Raw genomic sequence first — 17,222 nt, 5'->3', positions numbered from 1 at the left:
TTGTCTTAAACTATTGAATTAAATTACACAAACCTAACTTGATCATAGAATCACTTCCTTCTCTATTCCCTTGAGTGACCATTTCAAGTGAGTTACATAAAAATTACCTCCTTGGCAGACGCATTGAGTTTAAGCAGCCGGTGATGGCCGCAGCAGCAGTGGAGTCTGCAGCGGGTCCGGGCCCATGAGGCGACGACGGAGGTGGGACGGCTTTTACCCAGCGCCTGACTTCCGAGACAGGGAAGCTGAGGACATGGCAGGAGTGTTTGACATAGACCTGGACCAGCCAGAGGACGCAGGCTCTGAGGATGAGCTGGAGGAGGGGGGTCAGTTAAATGATAGCATGGACCATGGGGGAGTTGGACCATATGAACTGTTTTTCAAGTACGAAAAGTAACAGGAGCAAATACTGGGAAGATATTTGCCATGAAGGCGCTTAAAAAGGCAATGATAGTAAGAAATGCTAAAGATACAGCTCATACAAAAGCAGAGCGGAATATTCTGGAGGAAGTAAAGCATCCCTTCATTGTGGATTTAATTTATGCCTTTCAGACCGGTGGAAAACTCTACCCCATCCTTGAGTATCTCAGTGGAGGAGAACTGTTTATGCAGTTAGAAAGAGAGGGGATATTCATGGAAGACACAGCTTGCTTTTACTTGGCTGAAATTTCCGTGGCTTTGGGGCATTTACATCAAAAGGGGATCATCTACAGAGACCTGAAGCCGGAGAACAGCATGCTTAATCACCAAGGTCATGTGAAACTAACAGACTTTGGACTATGCAGAGTCTATCCATGATGGAACAGTCACACACACATTTTGTGGAACAATATAATACATGGCCCCTGAAATCTTGATGAGAAGTGGCCACAATCGTGCTGTGGATTGGTGGAGTTTGGGAGCATTGTTGTATGACATGCTGACTGGAGCACCTCCATTCACTGGAGAGAATAGAAAGAAAACAATTGACAAAATCCTCAAATGTAAACTTAATTTGCCTCCCTACCTCACACAAGAAGCTCGAGATCTGCTTAAAAAGCTGCTGAAAAGAAACGCTGCTTCTCATCTTGGAGCTGGTCCTGGAGATGCTGGAGAAGTCCAAGCTCATCCATTTTTCAGACGCCTCTATTGCAATCTGAAGAGGATGTGAGTCAGTTTGATTCAAAGTTTACACGTCAGACACCTGTTGACAGCTCAGATGACTCAACTATCAGTGAAAGTGCCAACCAGGTCTTTCTGGGTTTTACATATGTGGCTCCATCTGTACTTGAAAGTGTGAAAGAAAAGTTTTCCTTTGAACCAAAAATCCGATCACCTCGAAGATTTATTGGTAGCCCACTAACGCCTGTCAGCCCAGTCAAATTCTCTCCTGGGGATTTCTGGGGATGAGGTGCCTCAGCCAGCACGGCAAACTCTCAGATACCTGTGGAGTACCCGATGGAAACAAGTGGGATAGAGCAGATGGATGTGACAATGAGCGGGGAGGCATCAGCACCACTTCCAATCCGACAGCCCAACTCTGGGCCATACAAAAAACAAGCTTTTCCTATGATCTCCAAACGGCCAGAGCACCTGCATATGAATCTATGATGAAACAATGCTTTTATTGATGCAAAAAGAAAACAAAAATCGGGGGAGGGATGTGTGAACATCCTGCAAGATAAAATGAGAATCAAATGGCAGACTTAAAAAGTCAGCACAGTAACCTAGATTGCTTTGGATGGAGGAAAAAATAAACATGGATTTTAAAAAATCAATCAATGGTGCAAAAAAAATAAACCTACAAAAAAAAAAAAAAAACTCAAGCAAAATAGTACTGCGGAACCCACAGACACATCGATTGGCTGGTTCCCTGTCAAGCAACATCTCAGCATTAGCAAGGGTTTTCAAGTTGACGGCTTCAAACCGACAGTATTAAGGGTAGGATGTTGCTTCTGAATCACCGTTGAAGCCTGGAGATGTCAAAGAAGGGTTATCCTTTCATAGGCAAGGTATGAGATTGCCTGTAATACTTGCAACTAAGGACAAATTAGCATGCAAGCTTTGTCAAACTTTTTCCAGCAACACGGAATCAAAGACAAAAGAAACTTATCGATTGATGTTTTACGTGCAAATAACCTGAATCTTTTTTTTATATAAATATATATTTTTCAAATAGATTTTTGATTCAGCTCATTATGAAAAACATCCCAAACTTTAAAATGCAAAATTATTGGTTGGTGTGAAGAAAGCCAGCTTCTGTTTCTTCTCTTGATGAAATAAAACGCAAATGAATCATTGTTAACCACAGCTGTGGCTCTTGTGAGGGCTTGGGGTGGACCTGGGGTGTTTTTCATCTTTTGTTTTAGTAACCTATCTGCAATACCTGTCTGTAATACTAGAAGAAGAAAAAAGTCTGTTTAATCATTTCTACTTGCAGTACTGCTGTGTGCTAGGCTTCACTGCAAGCCTTGGGACAGGCAGAAGTTAGATGTTCTACATTGCATCCTTGTCCTGGGCCTGTACTACACTGGGAAAAGATGGCTACCTGTTGTTATCCCAGTGTTCGGGTCAAGCCAATGGCCAAGGAAGGACAGAAGAGAGTCAGGCTAAAGTTTGTAACTCGGGCAGTAAGCAAGGGGAGATAGAGACCTGCAGGGAAGAGGGGCCACCCTCGTCTGTCTCTTCTCAGCACATTAGCAAGGTTTTCAGTTTTACTTTGTACTGTTTTTGCTGTTTACCTTCCTTAACATTTTTTCCTCCAGAGTTTAAAAAAGAAAAAAATGGTGTTTTTTTCCCTCCTATAATGGGGCTACATTTTTAATTGTAAAAATATTTGATGGCCTTTTGATGAATGTCTTCCATAGTGAATAAGAAAACTTAGTGGCTTAATTTAGGAAACATGTTAACCAGACATTGTTTTTGAAATTGTAACAAAATCTACATAAGTGATTTACAGGTACAAAGAATAAAAAATAAAGGTAATTTTACCTTTGATATGTCTTTTTTTTTAATGTTTTTCTCAGTCCTAATATCAAAATTTATCAATTTCCATTGAATTTATTGAACTCTTCAATTTGTTGATTCTCTGTGATAATTCTTGTGGGAATGAGAATTATTAGATTCTTAAAAGACAGAAAAAATCCCCTTATGAATCTGTTTATTCATTCCCAGGGAGATAATATCTATTGAGCAGAGAGATATGAAACTACGGGTTTAGTCTTAGTTGATCATGGAATAATTTTTTGATACCTTATCATTTATAATTTGTAAGTTTCATCTTGAATTCTAGAGATATAAATATCAATCTATTTATTACATATTTCATTAAAATATTTCCATTTCATACTTCAATTAAAATACTTGTTATTTTTGCAAAGTGGAATTTGCAATTTAATTGGATTTGAAAATTCTAATTAAAAATTTATTGAATTCATCTTTTTGCTAGAGTCTGTAGTGTCTTTTATTCCATCATCAGCATTTTATTTGTTTCTTCCAGTTCCTTTTGTGCTCACACTCCCAAAACAATTTGTTTCTATTATATCCCATGTGTTTATTTCTATTGGTTACTAATAAATCATGAACGATTCATCTGCACAACCGCATATATTCTTTAGTAAAAGCACAGGATACATAAGTCATGACAAATATTAAATAAAAATTTAAATACAATATTTTTAATTTAATTTTATTTTATTTTACAATATAATTTATTTCTACATATCAGCCATGGATTCCCTTGTTCTCCCCCCTCTCTCATCCCTCCCCTTTCACCCAAGCCACGCTTCATTCCCACATTCCTGCAGGGCAAAGCCTCCCCCAAGGATTGAGATCAACCTGGTAGACTCAGTCCAGGCAGGTCCTGTCCCCTCCTCCCAAGCTGAGACAAGCATCCTTGCTTAAGCTCCAGGTTTCAAACAGCCAACTCAGGCACTGAGCACAAGACCCGGTCCCACTAGCTAGATGGCTCCCAAACAGATCAAGCCAATCAACTGTCTCACCTATTCAGAGGACCTGATCCAGTTGGGGGCCCTTCAGCCATTGGTTCATAGTTCATGTGTTTCCATTCGTTTGGCTATTTGTCCCTATGCTTTATCGAACCTTGGTCTCAACAATTCTCGCTCATATAAACCCTACTCTTTCTTGCTAATTGGACTCCCAGAGCTCCACCTGGGGCCTGGCCGTGGATCTCTGCATCCAGTTCCCTCAGTCATTGGATGGGGTTTCTAGCACGACAATTAGGATGTTTGGCCATCCTATCACCAGAGTAGGTCAGTTCCAGCTGTCTCTTGACCATTGCCAACAGTCTCTTGTGGGGGTATCTTTGTGGATTTCTGTGGGCCTCTCTAGCACTTTGCTTCTTCCTATTCTCATGTGGTCTTAATTCAACATGGTTTCCTATTCCTTGTTCTCCCTCTGTTCTTGATCCAGCTGGGATATCCTGCTCCCCCAAACTGTCTTTTCCTTGACTCTCACCCTTCATTACCCCACTCATGTCCAGGCTGTTCATGTAGATCTCATTAATTTCTCCATCACTGGGCAATACCCGTTTCTTTCTTGGGGTCCTGTTTTCTAGGTAGCCTCCCTGGTGATGTGAGTAGCAGTCCAGTCATCCTTGTTCCACCTCTAGTATCCTCCTATGAGTGAGTGCATACCATGTTTGTCTTTCTGAGTCTGGGTTACCACACTCAGGATGATTTTTTTCTAGATCCATCCATTTACCTGCAAACTCATGATGTCGTTGTTTTTCTCTGTTGAGTAGTATTCCATTGTGTATATGTACCACTTTTATTTATCCATTCTTCAGTTGAAGGGCATCTAGGTTGTTTCCAGGTTCTGGCTATGACAAATAATGCTGATATGAACATACCTGAGCAAGTGCCCTTGTGGTATGATTGAGCATTCCATGGGTATATGCCCAAGAGTGGTATAGCTGGGTCTTGGGGGAGATTGATTGCCAATTTTCTAAGAAAGGACCATATTGATTTCCAAAGTGGTTGTACAAGCTTGCATTCCCACCAGCAGTGGAGGAAAGTTCCCCTAGCTCCACATCCTTTCCAGCATAAGGTGTCTTCAGTGTTTTGATCTTAGCCATTCTGACAGGCATAAGGTGGTATCTCAGAGTTGTTTTAACTTGCAATTCCCTAATAATTAGGGATGTTGAGCAATTCCTTAAATGTCTTTCAGCCATTTGAGTTTCCTCTGTTGAGAACTATCTGTTTAGTTCTATAGCTCATTTCTTTTTTTGTTTGTTTGTTTTTGTTTTTTTATTTTTAATATAAATTAGTAGCAAAAATAAAAATTGGAACAATCATTTTAGATAGTGAAGTTTCAGCTTGATACATATAAAGAGGAAAAGCACTAATAATTGATAATTATAATTTCACTTCGTGGTTTTCAAGGCTAGCTGTGCCTCCAAAAAAACGTGGGAGACATTTGAGTTTCCATCCAACTGCCTTAAGCTTGAGAACATTTGATTTGAAAGCAACATTTCCATATTGTGTGAGAGTGTCCCTGTGATTTTGAGGTCTAGTTAGTGCTATAAGCCACAGAGCCAACACAAGGGCCTTTCCATCTGCAGGGGAGAACAGTTCTTCACTTGAGCAAAAGAGATCTCAAAGCCTACTCCCACAGTGATACACTTCCTCCAACAAGGCCATGCCTACTTCAACAAGGTCATGCTTCCTAATAGTGTCACTCCTTTAAGGGTCATTTTCTTTTAAACCACGACAATTCCATGTGTAAACAAATGTTAGAAATCGTCAAAAGAGCCATGGGGTTCTGTGGTAGTTTGATGTAACTGGACTCCACAAACTCATAGGGAGTGGCACTATTAGGAAATGTGGCCTTATTGGAGTAGGTGTGGCCATTTCTTAATTGGACTGTTGGGCATCTTGATGTCTAATTTCTTGAGTTCCTTATATATTCTGGATATCAGTCTTCTGTCAGATGTGGGGCTGGTGAAGAACTTTTCCCATTCTGTAGGCTGTAGCTTTGTCTTGTTAACTATGTCCTTTGCTCTATAAAACTTCTCAGTTTCAAGAGGTCCCATTGATTGATTGTTACTTTCAGTGTGTGAGCTACTGGTGTTGTATTTAGGAAGTGATCTCCTATGCCAATGTGTTCAAGACTACTTCCTACTTTCTCTTCTAGCAGGTTCAGAGTAGCTGAATTTATGATGAGGTCTTTGATCCACTTGGACTTAAGTTTTGTAAACGGTGATAGATATGGATCATTTGCAGCCTTCTACACGTTGATATCCAGTTATGCCAGCACCATTTGTTGAAGATGCTTTATTTTTTCCATTGTACACTTTTGGCTTCTTTGTCAAAAATTATATGTTCATAGGTGTTCAGATTAATGTCAGGGACTTCAATTTGATTCCATTGGTCCACATGATGGTTTTTATGCAAGTACCAAGCTGTTTTTATTACTGTAGCTCTATAGTAGAGCTTGAAGTCAGGGATTGTGATGCCTCCAGAGGTTGTTTTATTATGCATGATTCCTTTGGCTATCCTGGGTTTTTTTGTTTTTTCATATGAAGTTGAGTATTATTCTTTCCACGTCTGTGAAGAATTGTGTTGGGATTTTGATGGGGATTGCAGTGAATCTGTAGATTGTTTTTGGTAAAATTGCCATTTTTACTATGTTAATTTTGCCTATCCATGAGCATGGGAGATCTTTCCATTTTCTGACATCTTCTTCAATTTCTTTTTTCAGGGACTTAAAGTTCTTGTCATATAGGTCCTTCACTTGCTTGGTTAGTGTTACCCCAAGGTATTTTATGTCATTTGTGGCTATTGTAAAGGGTGATGTATCTCTGATTTCCTTCTCAGCCTGTTTGTCCACTGTATATAGGAGGGCTACTGATTTTTTTTGCGTTGAGCTTGTATCCTGCTATGTTGCTGAAGGTGTTTATAAGCTGTATCAGTTCCTTGGTTGAATCTTTGGGGTCACTCAAGTATACTATTATGTCATCTGCAAATAGAGAAAGCTTGACTTCTTCCTTTCCAATTTGTATCCCCTTAATCTCCTTATGTTGTCTTATTGCTCTGGCTAGAACTTCAAGTACTATATTGAATAAGTATGGGGAGAGCAGACAGCTTTGTCTTGTTCCTGATTTCAGTGGAATTGCTTTGAGTTTCTCTCCATTTAATTTGATGTTGGCTGTTGGCTTGCTGTAAATTGCCTTTATTATGTTTAGGTATGTTCCCTGTATCACTCCAAGACCTTTATCATGAAGGGGTATTGGATTTTGTCAAATGCCTTTCTGCGTCTAGTGAAATGATCATGTTTTTTTTTTCTTTGAGTTTGTTTATATGGTGTATTACATTGATGGACTTTCGTATGTTGAAACTCCCTTGCATCCCTGGGATGAAGCCTACTGGATAATTGTTTTGATGTGTTCTTGGAGTCTGTTTGCCAGTATTTTATTGAGTATTTTTGCATCAATGTGTAGATGTAACCAACAATCTTATTAAATAAGAAATACAGAAACAATGTAAAAGAGAAAGCCGAGAGGTCAGAGCTCAGAGCTAAAATCTCACCCTTCCTCCTGCTGTCCCAGCTTCGCGAAAAGAGACCTACTTCCTGTCGGCTCGTTTTTTTATAGTATGTTGTTCTGCCTTCTCATTGGTTGTAAACCCAAACACATGACTGCCTCGTCACTGTCTGAATGTACAGCCCCCTAGGTCTTAAAGGCATATGTCTCCAATGCTGACTGTATCCCTGAACACACAGAGATCTATGGGATTAAAGGCGTGTGCCACCACCGCCACACTCTTGCTATGGCTCTAATAGCTCTGACCCCTGGGCAACTTTATTTATTAACATACAATCAAAATCACATTTCAGTACAATTAGATTACCACCACATTTCCCCTTTTCTATTTTAATAAAAAGAAAAAAAGAGCAAAAGGTTATAACTAAGAAAAGAAAAACTATATACAAAAGTACAATAACTATATACAATATATACAAATAATAAATACCTAAACAGGTATTTGACAAATCAGAGAAAATAATTCCATTATCTATCCTACTTTGGTAAATCCAAGATGTATCTAATGTACTTTCTATCCTAATAAATTTTCAACTATAACTAACTAATCTTAAACCATAACTAACTAATCTTCAACTCCCTCAGAGACCCAAGAAGGGAATAATATTAGCTAACAAAAATAAAAACAGGAAGTGCGTGCAAGCAACTTCCAAAAAGTTTGTGAGTTGACAGAAACAGCCAGCTGCCTGGGCAGTCACCTGACGTTTCTCCGCAGTGTTGGGGCATCATCTTTAGCCTATAGGCTTAGTGTATCTGACAGACTCATTTGTGAAGTAGGATGTACATAAGGTCAACAGTTCAACCTCACATTGGGTGAGAGCAGTCTACATACCAGAAACACCTGAATTCCACTAGTGTCCTGTCATGATTCAGGATTTTAAATTTTGGAAATTGTTGACAGTTTTTTAATTTAGCTGTCCATTCTTCTTGGCTGTGAATATATGGCTTCATCTCAGCATCCCCTTCTTCTCCACATCTCTCTATTAAATGCCAGTCTACTATCGAGAGGTGTGAGCTTTCAGCTGCTGTTCCATTGCACAACAGAAGCCATCGGCCCAATGCCTGTTAAGCTGCCTTCGAAGAAAAGGGCACCGTTCCTTTTCCGGATTGTGAAGGCCACTTCAGGGATGGGGCCATATTGTCCTGGCCTCAGAAGATGCCTTTCGATAAAGCCATAACCACACTTGTTTAGGCAAGAATCAGTAGTCCCTTGTTTCGTGTTCTGTCAGTCCATTTTGTCCTGTTGATTCGAGGATACTTTGTTGTCCAGTGGCTAACTTTTGCCACAATGAAAGTTGACTCCATATGCAGTTTCTTCAATGCCCATATTTTCTCTGAAGTAGATTGGTACTGCCAGGAGCCAACATGTCTCAAAAAAGAAAAATTTTCTAACTTATTAAAACATTTTAAATGCCATATTCTGTGGATCTCTGAAGGGTTTGAAGATGACCTGCCTAAAACATCTCTGCTCAATTTTTAAAACATATGTAATATGTTTTAAAATACAAGTTCTATTGTAATGTCTGACTACTAACTTTCATTTCTTTATATCCTAATAGTTGGTAATAATAACATTAAAGGATCAGAAATTTGCATTACATTGTTAAATGAATGGTATGAATACAATTAGAAATCTACCTATAGCATTTTCTAACAATATCAATTTCAAATTTGTATACAATATAAAACAATCCAATCCAATGTAAAGTATTTAAAACTAGTAATTGTCTTTTTCATTTCTTTCTTTTTCTTTTTTCTTTTTTCTTTTTTCTTTTTTTTAAAACAAGAACCTTAAATCTAATCTCCTTTGCTTAGCCTTTTTCCTAACCCTTGACAACAACTTGTAACCAACCCACCTAAACACTGAAAATTATCCCAGACCCAAAAGCCATTAAAAAGACCAAAAAACATCCCGCCCCATGCCACCTCTTTGGGAATGTGGGTGTCCTATTCTTAAAATTTATCCTGAAAGAAAAATTCTAGGTTAATTGTCAAATTCTAGGATAGGTAACTATATCCTTCATTATCCAGTCTGTTTATAATGCCAAAGTTCAGGGTTTATCTCAAGTCCTTATTCAAGTAGTCTTTGAGACTGGATCATCTCAGCTAGTCATCTCAAAATTGCTCTGAGCACCTTGTAGTTCAAAGCTGATCTGTGGATGATGTTTGTCAGCTTAATGATATTATTATTGTCCATGTGGAATGGTTGTTGTTGTGGGGCCCCATCTTCTTCCTGGAGACTTCAGTTGATGTTAGGCCTGGCCGTGATTTCCTGCAGAAAACTGATAAGAGACTCGAACACAAAGACATATATATGCAGCTAGCCTTTTTTCTAGAATTAGTTAGTACTCTATATGACCATTCATATCTTAACAAAGTTTAAAATGTATATATATATATATATATATTAATCTTGTAAATTTTGATATAAAATTTATACTTTAAGAAAAGTTTAAAGAATCAGAATAGAATCAAAGAGTTGAGATTAGTAATAGAATAGTCCCTTAATTAATTTTGCTTTTGTCCTGTACCATAGCAGAAGATGGCTCTTTTATTCTGGCATGATACAGGGAGTTTGCATTTTCCTTTTAACAACATGCTTGAGTTTAAAGAAGGAGAGAGCCATTCTCTAACTCCAAAGTCAGCTTTAAATTTTAATTGAACTGGGACTATTAGAAGACCAATAGTGTTAAATCTTTAGAGAAAAGCAGAAACAAACATTTAGGAAGACATAAAAATTTTAGATAATATATACCCATACACCGTTTCACTCTGATTTTTGGGATAGATGATTTGTCTCTTTTTTTTAGTTGTCTCATTTGTCCAGTGTTTTTTAGATTCCTTAACCTTCATTCTCCTAAAAGACAAAAACAAAAACCTTTCCCCAAGATTAATTTTTGGGGATGTTCCTTTCTGGCAAATTATTATCTGATTAAATGAAAAGGCATGTGTTACTGGTAAGAGTTAGTTTAAATTGGATGTTCATGCTGGTTGATGAACTATCACCTCCTCTAATTAAGAGGTCTCTCTTGTTCAAATCGAACCTTTATCAATTTTGATGGTACCCACAGCTTATCTTCTCCTGTAGAAACAAATGCAAAACCTCGTCCTCAATGTAATACATACCCAGGTTTCCATTCTAAGGTCAGCACATCCTTAAAGTATATAGGCTGATTTAATTTTGTAGTTTTTTTCTAGTATCCAATGTCTCTCTGTAGCTGTTGTTCCTTTCTCATTGGCATTCAGAAAATTCAAAGTTAGAAGAGCATTATGCAGTCTATTTCTGGGGGTTTTTGTTACCCATTTTTGTTTATTTAGCATATCCTTTAGAGTTCTGTTTGATCTTTCTATAACTGCTTGACCTGTAGGATTATGTGGCATGCCTGTAATATGCTTTATATTGTAATAAGCAAAAAACTGTTTCATTTTAACAGAGACATATGATGGAGCATTGTCAGTTTTGATTTGTGCAGGTATACCCATGATGGCCATAACTTCTAGCAAATGAGTGATTACAGAATCAGCTTTTTCAGAACTCAAAGCAGTTGCCCATTGAAATCCTGAATAAGTATCGATGGTGTGATGTACATATTTCAATTTTCCAAATTCTGCAAAGTGAAACATGTCCATCTGCCAGATTTCATTCCTCTGAGTACCCTTTGGGTTACATCCTGCTGGTAATGGCGTTTGATTGTAGAAGGAACAAGTAGGACATTTCTTTACTATTTTTTTGGCTTGTTGCCAGGTTATGGAAAAATCCTTTTTTAAACCTTTATTATTCACATGATGTTTTTTATGAAATTCTGAGGCCTCCAGCACATTTCCTATCAATAATTTATCAATCTCATCATTGCCTTGTGCTAGAGGGCCTGGCAGACCAGTATGGGATCAAATGTGAGTTATATATAAAGGATGATTCCTTTTCCTGATTGTATCTTGTAATTGAATAAATAGTGAAGTTAATTCTGAAGCATCAGGGATAAATTCTGCAGTCTCAATATGTAGCACCACTCTTTCAGCATACTGAGAGTCAGTTACTATGTTGAGAGGTTCTGAAAAATCCATTAATACCAACAGAATAGCATACAATTCTGATATTTGAACTGAATTATACAGACTTTGAACCATTCTACTGAAATTTTCTGATTTGTAACCTGCCTTTCCTTCTTTGTTGGCATCTGTATAAAATGTACGAACTCCACATATGGGTTTTTGCCATACAATTCGAGGCAAGATCCAATCAGCTCTCTTTATAAGATCAATTCTATTGCTTTTGGGATATTTGTTGTTAATTTCTCCCAAAAAAATTACTGCAAGCTCTTTGCCAAGGTTCACCTTCTGTCCATAATTTTTCAATGTCCTCCTTAGTTAATGGTACGACAATTTCTGCTGGGTCTATGCCTGCTAATTGACGAAGTCTCAATTTTCCTTTGTAAATAAACTCAGAGATTTCTTTCCACAGAAGTTTTTAATTTTTTATTTGGTTTATTTGGTAAAAATATTTATTTTAATATAACATCTTCCCTCTGCATTAATACTCCAGTAGGAGAATGCCTAGAAGGTAAAATAACCAAAATGCAATCCAGCTTTGGATCAATACGATCCATGTGTCCTTCATGCACTTTCTTTTCTACCAAGGCCAATTCTTTCTCCGCTTCAGGTAATAATTCTCTTGGACTATTTAAGTCCTTGTCACCTTCTAAGGTTTTGAACAAATAAGTCAGTTCATCATTTTTTACCCCAACAATAGTTCGTAGATGAGAAATGTCTCCAAATAATCTTTGAAAGTCATTAAGAGTCTGTAGTCTATCTCTCCTAATTTGCACCTTTTGGGGGTCTAATTTTTTGTAGCTCTATTTTATATCCTAAATAATTAATAGAATCTCCTCTTTGTATTTTTTCAGGAGCAATTTGTAATCCCCAGCAAGGGAAAATTTTCTTTATTTCTTTAAACATTCTTTCTAAAGTATCTGCATTTGAGTCAGCTAGTAAAATATCATCCATATAATGATAATTATAGATTTAGGAAATTTTTTACATATCACTTCCATTGGCTGTTGTACAAAATATTGGCACAGAGTTGGGCTATTCAACATTCCCTGTGGGAGGACCCTCCATTGAAATCTTTTAACCGGTTGAGAATTATTATAAGTAGGCACTGTAAAAGCAAATCTTTCTCAGTCTTTTTCTTGTAAGGGTATTGAAAAGAAAGAGTCTTTTAAATCAACAACTATGAGAGGCCATCCTTTTGGTAATAGAGTAAGCAAAGGCATCCCAGATTGTAGAGAGCCCATTGGCTGAATTACTTTGTTAATTGCTCTAAGGTTTGTTACCATTGTCCATTTACCAGATTTGTTTTTAATAACAAATACAGGAGAATTCCAAGGGCTGGTTGATTCTTATGTTATGACTTACCAAATCTGCGTAGAACAGTAGAAATCTGAGGGGATTTTCAAAACAGCCACCTAGTGTCCGAGGGGTAAATCCAGAAAGAGAGAGAGAGAGAGAGAGAGAGAGAGAGAGAGAGAGAGAGAGAGAGAGAGAGAGAGAGAATGCACAAGAAAGCGTAGCCGGCTAAAGCTTAAATCCAGCCACGTGTTCCCTCTTGTGCCAAGTCAAGGCTTGGGTCTGGCTTCCTTAAGCTCCAACCACATGCATTGGCTTTACAGGCAGGGCCCTGTTCAGCAGGGCAGGTCTGAGTTGTCTGTAACACCAGCTTTAAGCAAGCAGCTCACAGATAGTCCAGCCTGAGGTCAAGCAGACCTAGACCCAGGGCTAGGAAGCCACTGCTCGGACTAGGAAGCTGCTGCTTGGCCTGCCGCCCTTGCGGGAAAGTGGACCTGCTGCCAAGCCAAGCGGTTTTTAATGGATTCTTGTAACGTTGGGCGCCAGATGTAGATGTAACCAACAATCTTATTAAATAAGAAATACAGAAACAATGTAAAAGAGAAAGCCAAGAGGTCAGAGCTCAGAGCTAAAATCTCACCCTTCCTCCTGCGGTGTCCCAGCTTCCTGAAAGAGAGCTATATCCTGTCTGTTCATCTTTTTATAGTATTTTGTTCTGCCTTCTCATTGGCTGTAAACCCAAACACGTGACTGCCTCGTCACTGTCTGAATGTACAGCCCCCTAGGTCTTAAAGGCATATGTCTCCAATGCTGGCTGTATCCCTGAACACACAGAGATCTATGGGATTAAAGGCGTGTGCCACCACCGCCACACTCTTGCTATGGCTCTAATAGCTCTGACCCCTGGGCAACTTTATTTATTAACATACACTCAAAATCACATTTCAGTACAATTAGATTACCACCACATCAATGTTCATGAGGGAGATTGGTCTATAGTTTTCTTTCTTTGTTGTATCCTTGTTTGGTTTAGGAATCAGGGTAATTGTAGCCTCATAGAAGGAGTTTGGTAATGTTCTGTCTGTTTCTATTGTGTGGAACAATTTAGAGAGTATTGGTATTAACTCTTCTTTGTAGATCTGGTAGAATTCTGCGCTGAAACCATCTGTTCCTTTTTTTGGGGGGGGGTTGGGATACTTTTATTAAGTGATTCTATTTCCTTAGAGGTTATTGGACTATTTAAATAGTTTATCTGGTCTTGATTTAACTTAGGTATGTGGTACCTATCCAGAAAATTCTCTATTTCTTTTAGGTTTTTCAGTTTTGTGGAGTAGAGGTTTTTGAAATATGACCTGATGATTCTCTGGATTTCTTCAATGTCTGTTGTTATGTCCCCCTTTTCATTTCTGATTTTGTTGATTTGGATTCTCTCTCTTTCTGTCTTCTGGTTAGTTTGGATAAGGGCCTGTCTATCTTGTTGATTTTCTCAAAGAACCAACTTTTTGTTTCATTAATTTTTTGTATTGTTCTCTTTGTTTCTATTTTATTGATTTCAGCTCTCAATTTGATAATGTCCTGGCATCTATTCTTCAAGGGAGACTTTGCTTCTTGTTGTTCTAGAGCTTTCAGGTGTGCTGTTAAGTCACTAGTGTGAGATTTCTCCAACTTCATAATGTGACCATTTAGTGCTATGAATTTCCCTCTTAGCACTGCTTTCATAGTGTTCCATAAGTTTGGGTATGTGGTGTCTTCATTTTCATTGATCTCTAGGAAGTCTTTAATTTCTTTCTTTGTTTCTTCCTTAACCAATTGGTGATTCAGTTGAGCATTATTCAGTTTCCATGAGATTGTAGGTTTTCTGCAGTTTTTGTTGTTGTTGAAATCTAACTTTAAAGCATGGTGGTCTGATAGAATGCAGGAGGTTATTCCAAATGTTTTGTATCTGTTGAGATTTGCTTTGTGGCCAAGTATGTGGTCGATTTTAGAGAAAGTTCCATGGAGTGCTGAGGGGAAGGTATATTCTTTTCTGTTAAGATGGAATGTTCTGTAGATATCGATTAGGTCCATTTGAGTCATAACATCAGTTAAGTCCTTTATTTCTCTGTTAAGTTTCGATTTGGGAGATCTGTCCAGTGGTGAAAGTGGGGTGTTGAAGTCTCCCACTATTAATGTGTGGGGTTTTATATGTGGTTTAAGCTTTAGTAATGTTTCTTTTACATATGTGGGTGCCCTTGTGTTTGGGGCATAAATGTTCAGAATTGAAACTTCATCTTGGTAGATCTTTCCTGTGATGAGTATGTAATGCCCTTCTTGATCTCTTTTGATTGAATTTAGTTTAAGTCTGTTTTGCTGGATATCCGGATGGCTATACCCGCTTGTTTCATAAGACGGTTTGATTGGAAAGTCTTTTCCCAGCCTTTTATTCTTAGGTCTTGTCTATCTTTGAATTTGAGGTGTGTTTCTTGTATGGAGCACAAACATGGGTCCTGCTTTCGTATCCATTCTGTTAGCCTGTGTCTTTTTATAGGTGAATTAAGTCCATTGATATTAAGGGATATTAATGATGAATGATAGTTCATCCCTGTTATTTTTTGGTGTTAGTTTGTGTGTATAGCTAGAGTTTTCCTTCCTTGTCCATAGTCAAGACAAATCTCTGTCACCCTTCAGTCCCACAGCCACTCAGACCCAACCAAGTAAACACAGAGAGTTATATTGCTTTCAAACTTTATTGCCATGGGGCTTCTTAGCCATGGCAAATGATGTTTTATTTATTGACCAATCAGAGCAACTTGACATACAGACCATCCCACAACACAGCCAAGTGCAAAACCATCTCAGACACCTGCACTCAGGCCCATGGTCCTAATAATCCTCTATGCGGACCTGCTGAGTAAAGCCACGAGGAACAAAAGAACGGGCTCCCACAGGACATACAGAACATCCCAGAGCATGTGTGTACTTCTCTTCTTTGGGGTTTACTGCTGTGCCTTTATCTATTGCCCGTGTTTTCAAGGGTGTATCTGACTTCCTTAGGTTGGAATTACCCTTCTAGTGCTTTTTGTAGGGTTGATATTGTGGATAAGTATTGTTTAAATCTGGCTTTGTCTTGGAATGTCTTGTTCATTCCGTCTATGATGATTGAAAGTTTTGCTGGGTATATTAGTCTGGGCTGGCATCCATGGTCTCTTAGTGTGTACATTACATCTGTCCATGTCCTTCTGGCTTTCAAAGTCTCCATTGATAAATTGGGTGTTATTCTGATGGGTTTGCCTTTATAGGTCACTTGGCCTTTTTCCTTTGCTGCTCTTAATATTTTTTTTATTCTGTACGTTTAGTTGTTTAGTTATTATGTGACAAGGGGACTTTTTGGGGCATCTAGTCTGTTTGGTGTTCTATAGGCTTCTTGTATCTTCATAGGCTTTTCCTTCTTTAAGTTGGGAAAGTTTTCTTCTATGATCTCGTTGAATATATTTTCTGTCCCTTTGAGTTGGCATTCTTCTCCTTCTTCTATCCCTATTTTTCATAGGTTTGGTCTTTTCATGGTGTCCCAAATTTCTTGGACATTTTGTGTTATGATTTTTTTGGCATTGGTATATTCTTTGACTGATGAATCCATTTCCTCTAAGTAGCCTCTACACCAGAGATCCTCTCTTCCATCTCTTGCATTCTGTTGGTTATGCTTGCATCAATGTTTCCTCTTCATTTACTCAGATTTTCTATTTCCGGTAATGGGGTCATTAGAGTATTTCTGCAAGAGGTTAGGTATTAGTGGTTCTTCTTGCCATTTTCTTTTTTTATTTTTATTTTTTATAATTTTTATTTTATAATTTAATTTACGTTTACATATCAGCCACAGATGGTTTGTTCTCCCCCCTCCCTCACCCCACTCCGATTCCCCGCAGCCCAACCCCATTCCCACCTCCTGCAGGGCTAAGCCTCCCCTGAGGACTGAGATCAACCTGGTAGACTCAGTCCAGGCAGGTCCTGTCCCCTCCTCCCAGGCTGAGACAAGCATCCCTGCATAAGCCCCAGGTTTCAAAGAGCCAACTCATGCAATGAGCACAGGACCCAGTTCCACTGCCTGGATGCCTCCCAAACAGATGAAGCCAATCAACTGTCTCACCAATTCGGAGGGACTGATCCAGTTGGGGGCCCCTCAGTCATTGGTTCATAGTTTATGTGTTTCCATTCATTTGGCTATTTGTCCCTGTGCTTTATCCAACCTTGGTTTCAACAACTCTCGCTCATATAAACCCTACTCTTTCTCACTAATTAGACTCCCTGACCTCCACCTGGGACCTAGCCATGGATCTCTGCATACAGATCCCTCAGCTGT

At 38.6% G+C, this 17,222-nt stretch overlaps 1 pseudogene; it reads left to right on the top strand.

Moving 5' to 3' along the window:
* Nucleotides 1-169: 169 nt before the first annotated feature.
* Nucleotides 170-1,801, top strand: LOC143270355 (ribosomal protein S6 kinase beta-1 pseudogene; annotated as a pseudogene).
* The last annotated feature ends 15,421 nt before the right edge of the window (nucleotides 1,802-17,222 follow it).

Source organism: Peromyscus maniculatus, chromosome 23, assembly GCF_049852395.1.
Source record: "Peromyscus maniculatus bairdii isolate BWxNUB_F1_BW_parent chromosome 23, HU_Pman_BW_mat_3.1, whole genome shotgun sequence".
NCBI classification, from domain to species: Eukaryota; Metazoa; Chordata; class Mammalia; order Rodentia; family Cricetidae; genus Peromyscus; species Peromyscus maniculatus.
Note: the sequence above shows the minus strand (reverse complement) of the source record. Positions and strands in the feature narration are given on the sequence as shown.